This window comes from Oryzias melastigma, linkage group LG12 (assembly GCF_002922805.2).
Source record: "Oryzias melastigma strain HK-1 linkage group LG12, ASM292280v2, whole genome shotgun sequence".
NCBI lineage: Eukaryota > Metazoa > Chordata > Actinopteri > Beloniformes > Adrianichthyidae > Oryzias > Oryzias melastigma.
In genome coordinates, this window is record NC_050523.1 from 22,566,171 (window position 1) to 22,576,950 (window position 10,780).

Genomic DNA, 10,780 nt, shown 5'->3' on the forward strand with positions numbered 1-10,780 from the left:
CAGTAGCTGGGATAGGCTCCAGCAACCCCACAACTTCAAAAAGGATAAGGCTTGGAAAATTGATGGATTCAAAGGAATTTTATTGTTTTGTGTAAAGTAGAAAGAAACACATTAAAAAAAACAAATGTGAATTCTGCTCACTGAATATGCTGAAGGTTATAGAGAAAACAAAATCTAAAAAAAAGATTAAGTGGAGTAAGTTTTTCAATGTTCTGTAGCACTGTTTGGCATTGTTCAGTTTTCTTTTAAAACATTGGACTGTTTTCTGTCATTTTTCTTTTATAATGGCTCATATTTTTAAAACAACAGTGTTTTACATGAAAAAGCCTTCAGATAACAAACGATTAGTAGTAAAGTATAGAAGTAAAAGATTTACTTTGCAAATATAGGAAGAGTAACACGCTGAGAAATGGGAGCGGGTGAGTTTGAATGATTTCAATTTATTTAAAATAAAGTTTTTTTTGTTGATAAAATTTAAAACTGTAGAAATCAATGAGTGTTAAGGTTAAATGCTTACTTTGGTCCTTAAAAGGATAAATTCTGTGCCACAGTTATTCACAAGACACACAATTGCTTAGACCCATTCTTTTTGTTCTTTCTGCTCTGCATCTCCATATTCTATCCTTGTAAGGATTTTAGAGCTTTTTCCAGACATAGCTTTGTTAATCTCAGTCATCTTCATTTCACATTCTATAAACAGGCTTCCTGTTGTCATGGTTACTTGTCATAACAGATGAGCCATACAAATTATTGTAAAAAGTGTTTCAAAAACACGCTGTGGTGCAGCCTTTTGCTTCACGGCTCGGTTTGATGTGGGTTCATGTAGTTGTCATGAAAACCATGGCGTCAGCAGCACCGACCATTCACGATGAGACAGTTTCATCGTTCACATGACTACAGCTCAGCAGATGTTAGCTGAAAGTTTGACTGCATGTCTCTGAAAGATAGAGAAACAGAAAGACAGTTGTGTCTTTGAATATTATTAAAAATTTGGTGCTTCCCTATTTTTTTTATGCTTTTAAATCAACCTCATTGAAGTTTTACCAGATGTTTAACTGTTTTTGAGTCTGTCTTCAAACAGATGTTCCAGTGTTTGTTTGTCTTTCTTGTCCTCAAACTGGTCACAGCTGATGCACACCCCCTTAAAATTCCAATACAGTAATTTTTGGATCTATTGTCAAAGTGTTCCCAGTGGTCTTTTAATTATGATTATGCCGTTTTCAGCCACATTTTTTTTTAAGTGTCGTTTTCGAGGACAAAGTTTCTGCAGAGCGGCAGAAGTTCATCAGAAATTTACCTCTGAGTTGTGAGTGGGACAGTTGGTGTCAGGAGACTTTGTCAGAATTATTGTCCATATTGGAGTGAATGAACTGCATAGACATGAATCTGAACTTACCAAGTAAGCCTTCCTCCTCCTTTCTTGATAAATTGATTTTTATTTCTGGTCCTCTGCCATCCATCAAACACGGCTCTGAACATTTTAGCCGAATTCTTTCACTCCATTCTTGGCTCCAACAAGCAACACTTTGGTTTTCTGGGCCCTACATGCAAGTCTTCCCTCAGAAACCCCGGTGTCATTTTTGACCAATCAATGTCCCTGGACAAGCGTTCAAAATACCTGGTTAAAAACTGCTTTTATCACATCTCTAAACTGTGAAGAACGATCTCCAAACGTGACATGGAGATTGTGATTCATACTTTTATTTCATCTCATTAACATTATTGCATTGCTCTTTTTACTTGTTTTAATCACTCCACTGTGAAAACGCCTCCAGCCGCTGTAAGGCTTTGAACAGGAATCCCCAAAAGGTCCCACATTTCACCAGTTTTATCTTCATTGCATTGGCTCCCTGTCAATTTTAGAATTGATTTTTACATTTTAATTTTGACTTCAGACTTCTTAATGGACAGGCTCCCGATTACATTTCTCAATTGTTGGTCCTACACACCCCTTACCGCCCAATTTGTTCCTCAAACTTGAACCTACTCAAGGTGCCCAGGACCCGCTATAAAACTCAGGGGGACATTGCTTTTCAGGAAGTTGCCCCGCGACTCTGAAATGACCTCCCCTTCTCTCTTTGGGTGGCCGATTCAGTTGAATCTTTTAAGAAACAGTTGAAGATACTCCTTTTTAAAAAAGCTTTTAACTAAATTGTCTTTTACTATTTTTTATTTACTTATTTGTTGATTTTTTATTATGTTGTTCTTGTTGTACTCTGGAAAGCACTATGTGACACTGTCTGTGAAAAGTGCTATGCAAATAATGGTAACTTAACTACTTAGTTACTAACTTTTTCTGAAAATGGACTGCAAAAAATGCTGTTAATTCATACCCAGTTTTCTAGACATACAACATGATTTAATAAGTCTCAAGAGTCAAAAGCTTTTAGCGTTTTACTTGCAAGCAAGGAGCAGAAATCCACAGTTGCTAAATCCTAGACCTGGACCTGGACCTGTGGTGTAGCACAGGTGAGGTTGGTGCAGGTAAGGGAGGATCTAGTTTTAAGTTTTATGATGTAATCTTTGTTTTTTAACCTACATAAATATATATACTGTTTTTGTCAAGCACAGTAATTTGTCCAGGTAGGACTGATCTGGCTTGCTTAGATGATCAAATTCATTCAAGTTATGCGTGATAGGATTTTTGTGCTTTGAGAAAACTGTGACTTGGCGCTATATGTAAATACACTGAATCTAAACTGAATTGTGTATACATCCTAATGAGATAATTGATCTTTTGGTAGTATGGTTTTCTGGTTTAATACCCATTTCAGTCACTTCTGTCTGTTTTTCTGTGTTTAAGTTTCCTCCGTTTGATGAATTTGCTTGTCAGCATTGAGGTCCAAAAAGAATGCAAAGCTTGGCGTAAAGAGTTTCAGAGTACCAGTAGCATGGGTCTCACCCATGGGTGCATCGTCCAATGCAAGAGTGCAATAACCCCCTAAATTCAAAAACTGTCCGAGATGGGCTTGGGTTTAGCAAGTGTGTCCCGCTTTTAGCTTCCATGCCTCCAGTCTGCACGTCTCTACTCAATTCTGACAAAGTCAAACAAACAGAGGGTTGAGGCAGAGCTGCTGGGCTCCTGTGGGCTGCTAACAGGCAGCTGGCAGGAGAAGCCGGATGTTAGAGGGGGGTGAAGCACAAATAAACACACCAGCTTTCAGTTTCACAATTTACAGATTTTCAAATAAAACTGGTATGCCTCCTGACCTTTACGTTTAAGTCACAGTGTGGAAGAAAGTTTCTTTGTGGCCCAAACAACATTTTGTCACCTCATGAACAACAGAAATGTTTAAAAGCCAAACATCCAAAAACAGTTTGAACAATAGGATTCATACAGTTAGCATCCTCAGTGAAATAAATGTTGAGAAATGAAAACTGAAAGAACAGCAACAAATGTGCAGCATGACTCCAAGTTAAGGACCAGGGAAGCATGTCAGATGTCCAGCTATATTTTCAATACACCCCGAAGAAATCAAAATGAAAAAAGGGTAAGATATCACCATTTCATACCACTTTGGATAAATAGAACAAAACAACAGAAACAGAAACATCTGCAGGAATTACCACTAAATGGTGTAACTCATAGCCACTTTACGATTCGTCTGTTCATCTCCATCCTACCCTCACTTAGGAGCCTGATCCCAAGACAATTAAGCTCCTTTTAATAGAACAGTGGCTCACCACTCACCTGGAGAGGACAAACTATCCAATTCCAATCAAGAACCGTGAACTTTGACCCCAGAGGTGCTCATTCTCGTTCCAAGCAATCCTAGTGTATCTACGGTGGGTTCTAGAGGATAACTGAGGTAAGCCTTAAACTCCAGCAAGACAAATGTTGCTGTTTGGGAAGGGAACATGGGTTTTCTAGATTTTATGGTTTGCTCTTAACCCTAGAACACTTTCATTATAAAAAGTTACACCATCGCTTTTGCTAGGTCATTTTTACAAATAAAAATAAACTTCTTTAATTCTTAAAAATATGGTCAAAAACTGTCTGTGTGCTGCCCCCTACAGGTTGAATCAAGGTATTACTGTTGCATTTTGTGATTGGTCAAACCATTTAAATCCTAGCATTTCAGAAGTCTGACATCATGATCTGCAGCTCCAGTAATGATAACAGTCCTGTTCCCCAGATCCACCCCACTGACTGGATTTTCACATTTAAGCTGTGGGCGGAGTCAGCCTCCAACTTCCCTGTTCAGTTACCCTCTAAGGACCCCTGGAGCGAGGGGCTTATTAAAGGAGTGTCAGTGTAGCAACCATGTAAGTGAGTTCCACATTTTTGAATTATTTTAAATTGGGTGTGAGATGGACTCAACTTGGGGGTGGGGTGGGGGGTTATAGATAAAAAGATTTGTTGTAGGGTGAATGCTGTGTCTGAGAGTTGTGTCTGATAGAAACTGTGGTTCTGAATAAAGAAAAACCCAAACAAGTAGAAGTGTATTAGTCACTGGGTGAGCAGCTACATTTCTTAGCCTCTTGAGAAAGTTTGGTGGGGCCATTCACACCGAACGCAGCAGGTTTGCAGCTTGGGTTTATATGTTTTGGAGAGCTCTACAAAGACGTAGGGAATCACATCGCTGAGTTTGTTCTCACCACATCTTTCAGTCTCTCTTGGTTCTGTGTACTTCACTCGTGCGGTGAAAACTGCACCTGAGGGCAGTTTTGAACATTACTTCCGTTTGTCTGTGGCTCAGTTTGAGCATTAACTCAAGAGTGGAGCTCACTAGCTCGCTAAACTACCCACTGGCTAGCGTAGCCGTCCATCCAGCTCAATGAGCTCTGTGACGGGCTGACGATCTATCCAGTATGTATCCTGCTTTTGTCCAACAGTAACTGGGACAGTTTCCGGGAACCTTTTGCCCCCCGTGGATTGATAAAAAGTTCATGACAAAAATCCTTGCATTGAGCAGACATCTTGAATTTTTATTTATACCCTTTAATCTAGTCGCGTTCCCAAAGCTGAGTCCCTGATTGGTTTATGCGCTTATCATGCCTTGCCACCCTCGACACCCAAATTGCGACACGCCACGTTTTACTATGTCTTTATATTGACTTAACATTAAAACTTGATGCCCCTGCGATGCCTGCCTCGTCCGGTGTGAATGCACCATAAGAATTTTTAATCAAAGGGTGCCCAAAAATGTTGGTGCTAATCCATAAAATATGCTTTAGTAACTTCTTTAAACCTGACATCCACCCAGGAGGAGTAGCTAGCAAGTTCATTTTTAGTTTTAACACCCGTTACAAGTTCGTAATCTGTGCTTTTAAAAATTGAAAAACACTAAGCAAACCTGAGAATGAGGCAACCAATTCAGTAACATAAAAACTGCAGTGGCAGAAACCTCATTCTGATAACTGTTTACTGTCATTTAAAGTTATGATCATGGAAGCAGGAATTTATGAAAGTGCAACAGTTTTTCTTGACACTTACATTTGAACACTATCAGTAAAAAAGCAAAGATTAAGTTAATCAGAAAGTAATTTGCCCTTTTAAACACCCTCATGGAAACAGCCTTTCATAAAAAAAAAATCGAGCTGTTTGTTAAGTCAGGCTTTATGTCACGGTTCACCTTTCATCGTCTCGCTGTTTTGCAGATTCTTTTTCTGCTTCCTGACTTCCAATCATCCATTTGTTTACACTTTCTCCCGTTAGCTTACAACCCCTCACACCCACAACCTAACATTAGAAAGTGGTGAGCAACAATGGAGCTATTCAGGCGCACAGTTTTGATCCAGGTCAGATGAGGAAAACAAAGGATCTATTTGTCTGCAAGTGGATGTATCAGAATGGAGCGGAGCAGGGAGCTTCTGCCGCGCCATTGTAGCACCTAGTTCACTAGTTTGTTTGCATCTGCTCCTGATTCACAACAATTTGAATAGAGAAATACTCAGAAATCCAGTTTTAATCGTAATTTTCATTATGTGTTCTTTATCGTCAGTTAAATGCTACAATATCATGTTATAAACACCAAAAACCATCAAAGTCGGTCCTTAAACAAGAGTAAATGTTCATATCTGTCTGAGAAAAGTGTATGAAGTGTGTAGTGAGGAGGAATTTTGCATATCGGAGGTTATCTTTAGAACTATAAACGAGGGAACACTGTTTGTTTTTGCTATGCAGTATTTAGTCGATATTTATGAATGTTATACGAGAACATACGTACACACACATATACTCATATAAACACACATATATGAGTGTTTACACTCCTATTTTGTCCCACAAAATGTAGCCCAATTTGGCAGCACAGAATATTTTTAGCATGTTTTGTCAAAAAACAGCAGCATTTCCTTTAGAAGGCTGTTTGGGCGCTCAGTGTGGCTGATCTATCTACATAAAGATATCTATGGCGTTTTGTAATTCGACCCACTTGGTGAGTCAGTCAGCCTGCCAGGAAAACATCAGCTCTGATCTGAGATCATTCCCAGTGGAGTTTTAGGAGGTTCCTGACGACAAGCTGTAAATAAAAGTATGGGATCCTTTTGCCTTTTTTTGGTTAAAAATAAACTTTAAATGTGGTCTTAAGGTCAAAATCCATGATCTATCTTTTTTGAGTATGACTTTGCTGCTGCAGTTGCTCATTTCTCATTCCCGTGGGAATGGGATCAGTTTTCCTGACATCTTGGATATCTGCTGTTATAGGTCCAACAAGACACAGAGGTTGTGAATACGGCCTGTGAAGGAGCTGAGTGGTTATTATGACAGTTCATACATGTCTCTGACATCAGAGAGAGTTTTCATAAAATGATTGTCAAAATGCTACCTGGAAGATGACCTTTGATCGAAAAACAACAATCTGATCATTCAATCCTTTAAATAGACTACAGTCACATATCCCAGAATGCCATCGCGCAGCCACCGAAATGCAAGTTTTTCAGCAAATTTGGCAGGTGGCAGTAATAAGGAGGTTGTAGTTGCATTTTCATACGGAGGTTTTATAGTTTTACCGGATGATTGAACAGTTGTTATAACCCAGCATTCACTCAACCAGAAGTCTGTTAAATGAAGAAGCAGATAAATGTCATTTCTAAACTTTACAAATCATCTGCTGGGACACAGGACTGAACTTTATTCATGATAAAATGTATCCACGAGTCTCTTGTCATTTGGTGTAAAGTTGATATCAAGACTGTTTCTACAGGACAATGGTTAGCTTGTAGGATGTTGCAAATATAAAATTAACAAACTTGCAAAAAAGTTGTATTCATGCGGAAGCGCTGCCAAGTGGAATGGTCGCGGAATCCGCTTCACCTCCAGTTCACACCAGATGCGTATTTTTTCGCGACGGTCAGTAGGCGCTTCTGCTCAGCTGTGGTTATTTACAGCTTCTACAATTAATTTGACATCGTCCATCTTGACTTGTCACCAACTGCTCTCTGGTTCTCTCTTGTTGATTGTGTTTTTAGACACAGACGCAGTCATCTCACTAAGTTAATCTGTGTTTTTTAGTCACGTGACTCCTCCGCTTCATCACAAAAACTCCAACTCAAGATGCTTGTATGAAACTTTTGCTTCATAAGGCGCTACGGGAGATGCAGGAATTCCCCAGGAGGGGAGCGCCGTTGAAGAGCATGCCAGCCCATCCGCTACACACACACACACACTCCAATAAATTATATATCTAAAATTATAATTATAAAATCTCTTAAAAGCTGTAAAATTTATATAAATTTCTTAAATGTGGGTGTGAATAAATCCCAATATTCAATAGAATAGTTTTCCTGTTTCTCCATGTGTTCAATCTTGGTTCTCCGTATTTGTGGATTTGGCGTATTCACAGAATACTGGTGGGAATACTGTAGTTTCCTCTCTACAGCCTGTTTAGATATAAAAATATGATTGCATTTGTCAATAGTGCTATTTTATTGTGCGAAATTGATTATACTTTGAAAATTGACCAGATTTTCTCATGTGTGTCTTGGCGTAACTTCCTACCAGGATTGATGCAGATTGCTCACGCAAAAACTAGACCAGAGGCTGAAACGATCGCTGCTCTGCGCGAGCCGGCCGCATCTGGTGTGAACCAAACCATAGGTTAACAAGGACGCCAAATGGAAGCGACCGTTCCACGTGCGGTGTGAACCAGGCGTAATACACTGTTTTTGTGAATACAGGGAACAGACTGTAAAATTACGTTGGGGATTTATGGGTAATTTGTTCTTGTTGGAATGTAATCCCAAACACCAGTTACTTCCTGTATTTTTGTGTCTTTTATTTTGAAATCCGTTCTTATTTCCTGTTTGTTGGTGATGATGAGTTTCTTGATGTGGGTGTGTCTTAATAAATAGGGCAATCACCCTCTCAGCTGTGACTGTGGCTGAGAGTGGAATCAGACAATGAGAGTGATTTCATCGGTGAGATTGAGAACTTTAATGCGGTGCTCAGTAGTCCAGGTTCCATGCAATGCCGTTGTGACATTAAGAACCCGCCAACAGTTCTAGTGTAGCTTTCCCCTTTTCTCTTTATCTTCATGTGTTTCCTCTAAGTTAGCTTTCAATTCCGTCTATGAAAGGTTCTCCTTCTCCATGTTGAAGAGGGCTTTAGTGAACGTTTTAAGATATGATTGAATCTTTCTGCAACTTTTTCCCTTTTTTAAAAGGAGATTCTATTCTTCTCGAAGCTGCCAGTCTAGTTGGGAATTCACATCGCAGCACAATCATTTTCTCTTTTCCTTCTTCTGTGGCCTTCTCCTCAATTTCTTTCTCCTTTCTGTCTAGCTTCCACCTTGACATTGGTTATACTGCAAAAGCATTTTCTCCTTTTTCAAAAAAAATCAAATCCTCTCTTTGTCTCTGTAATCAAATGTAATTTCACTCATTTTGTCAAACATTTTTTGTAATGTCCTTTTTAGTCTAACTTCAAAGTTGTCCACTTTTTGTCTTATTGGGCAGTAAGCTCCAGGTTTCTTGCCTCTTTCGTTGGACAACAAGTTCTCCTGATTCTTCTTACTCCTTTGTTTAGTGATGCTGAAATCCTGCAAGCTTTGATCACTAGCCAGTAGCTAGTTTGGGTGACTTTGCTGAAGGCACATTAGTGAGTGCAGCTCAGCCATTATTTCCCTTCTTCCATTCCTTGCTTTAGTCTCAGGCCCTTTTTCCTTCCTCCATCCACAAAGGCAGATCTGTGCTTGCCTTTCCTCTACATTTGATTCTAGTCGTTACATCCGTTCTGAGGTTGTTAACTTGGGCCCCAGCTGTGAGTCATTTTCACTGTTTCTAAGGATATTGATCTGGGTTCAACTGTAGTTTTAACAGAGTAATCCGACACTCTTGGGTCACTGCCATCATGCTAAACTGTGATGGCCCCAGATGGGGTCTTCTCCTTCCTGCCAGCTGTCATTCCAAGCTGTCGCTTGGTCTTTCCCTAGCTGTTCGCTGTCACAACAGCCACTCGTTAAGGCATTGCAAAAATAAATAAGTAAATGTCCCAACAATAATAAACTAAAAACCAAAAGGGAAGAATGAAATATTTAGAGACGTGAAATGACACTCTAACACATTGGTCAATCTAAAAAACAGCACCAGGCTGTGCTATCATACATCAGTAAGGCATTGTAATAAACAGCATCATTTTATATAAAGGAGCCCCGCCTCTAAAGTAACAAACACCTGTTTGAGCTGGACAGGACACAATTGGAAGATAAACGGAATTGTGCATCTAAAATAAAAGTTTTTGCTGATCACTGCTAGCTCCATGGAGGAAGTGGGTGGTAGACTGGGGCGGTGCTGTCGGAGCAGACTCTTCCTGAAAGGGGCGGTCTCACTTTGTGACATCAGCATATGAGAACCCGGTCCTTTTCGTGGGTATGGGAGGGGCTGGTACTGAGAGTGGTGGTTTTTAGAGGATTACTCAGACATTGGTTCTTTATAGTGAGGATTGAACAGTATAATTATTGAAAAGTTGGTTTGTAATGGTATGGCTCTTTCAAGTCAATATACAGACGCAACAGACGGTGTGTTTTGAGCGAGGGGGATTGCCGGCAGGACCACATCTTGGGGGTCGTGGTGCATTTGGTTGTCGTGTCTACAGTTCAAATATCTGAACATGTCACATCAGCCAATCAGAAACTCAGCTTTGGCTCATGGTGTGTTTATCTGCAGTTGATCATGAACTTTAAACACATTTTTCTTATTTGCATTGTGACAATAATAAAAAGACCATTTAATTTTGATTTGTTGTTTTTTCCTCCTCAGACTGATGTGGGACAGCAAGCCATCAAACTGGGTCACAGAGACAGAAGTACCTCCATCACTAGCTCCTGCAGCAGATGGTGAAGCTCACCAAATGGAGGGAATCTTTAAATGATTTCCTGAACCCAGACATGAAGATATGATTTTGTAGAAATAAACAAACCTGATCTCTCAACGTCATTCATGTCTTCTATCCTTTGACTGTAAATGAGATTTACAGTCAATGTGTCCATGTAGCAATGAGGCTAAAAACTTTTTTTGTACCTCCTCCCAGATACAGTGGAAGGAATTAAGTTTATGATAAAAAAATTTGGACAATTAGGCTCAACAGCGAAAACTTGAAAAATCTGAAATGAAGCTGTAAACTGAGAACTGAAAGCAAAGAAGACAAAAAAAGTTGAAAAAAACAACAGAATCTTTTACCAAAAAAAACATTACCTTTCATTGGGTAACAGTTTTAGGCTTATTAGGCTATCACTCAGGTTTTTGTCTTTTCGTTTCAAGTGAATATTTCAAGATTTTAATATTTCTTTTAAATTTAAAAATATATTTGATCAAATTTGTAATTCCATTGTTTAATTTT

At 39.3% G+C, this 10,780-nt stretch overlaps 1 long non-coding RNA gene across 1 annotated transcript; it reads left to right on the forward strand.

Moving 5' to 3' along the window:
* The first annotated feature begins 306 nt into the window (after positions 1-306).
* LOC118599417 lies at positions 307-10,607 on the forward strand. Its single transcript, XR_004948752.1, has 2 exons — positions 307-419; positions 10,201-10,607. It is a non-coding gene; the product is annotated as an uncharacterized LOC118599417 (long non-coding RNA).
* The last annotated feature ends 173 nt before the right edge of the window (positions 10,608-10,780 follow it).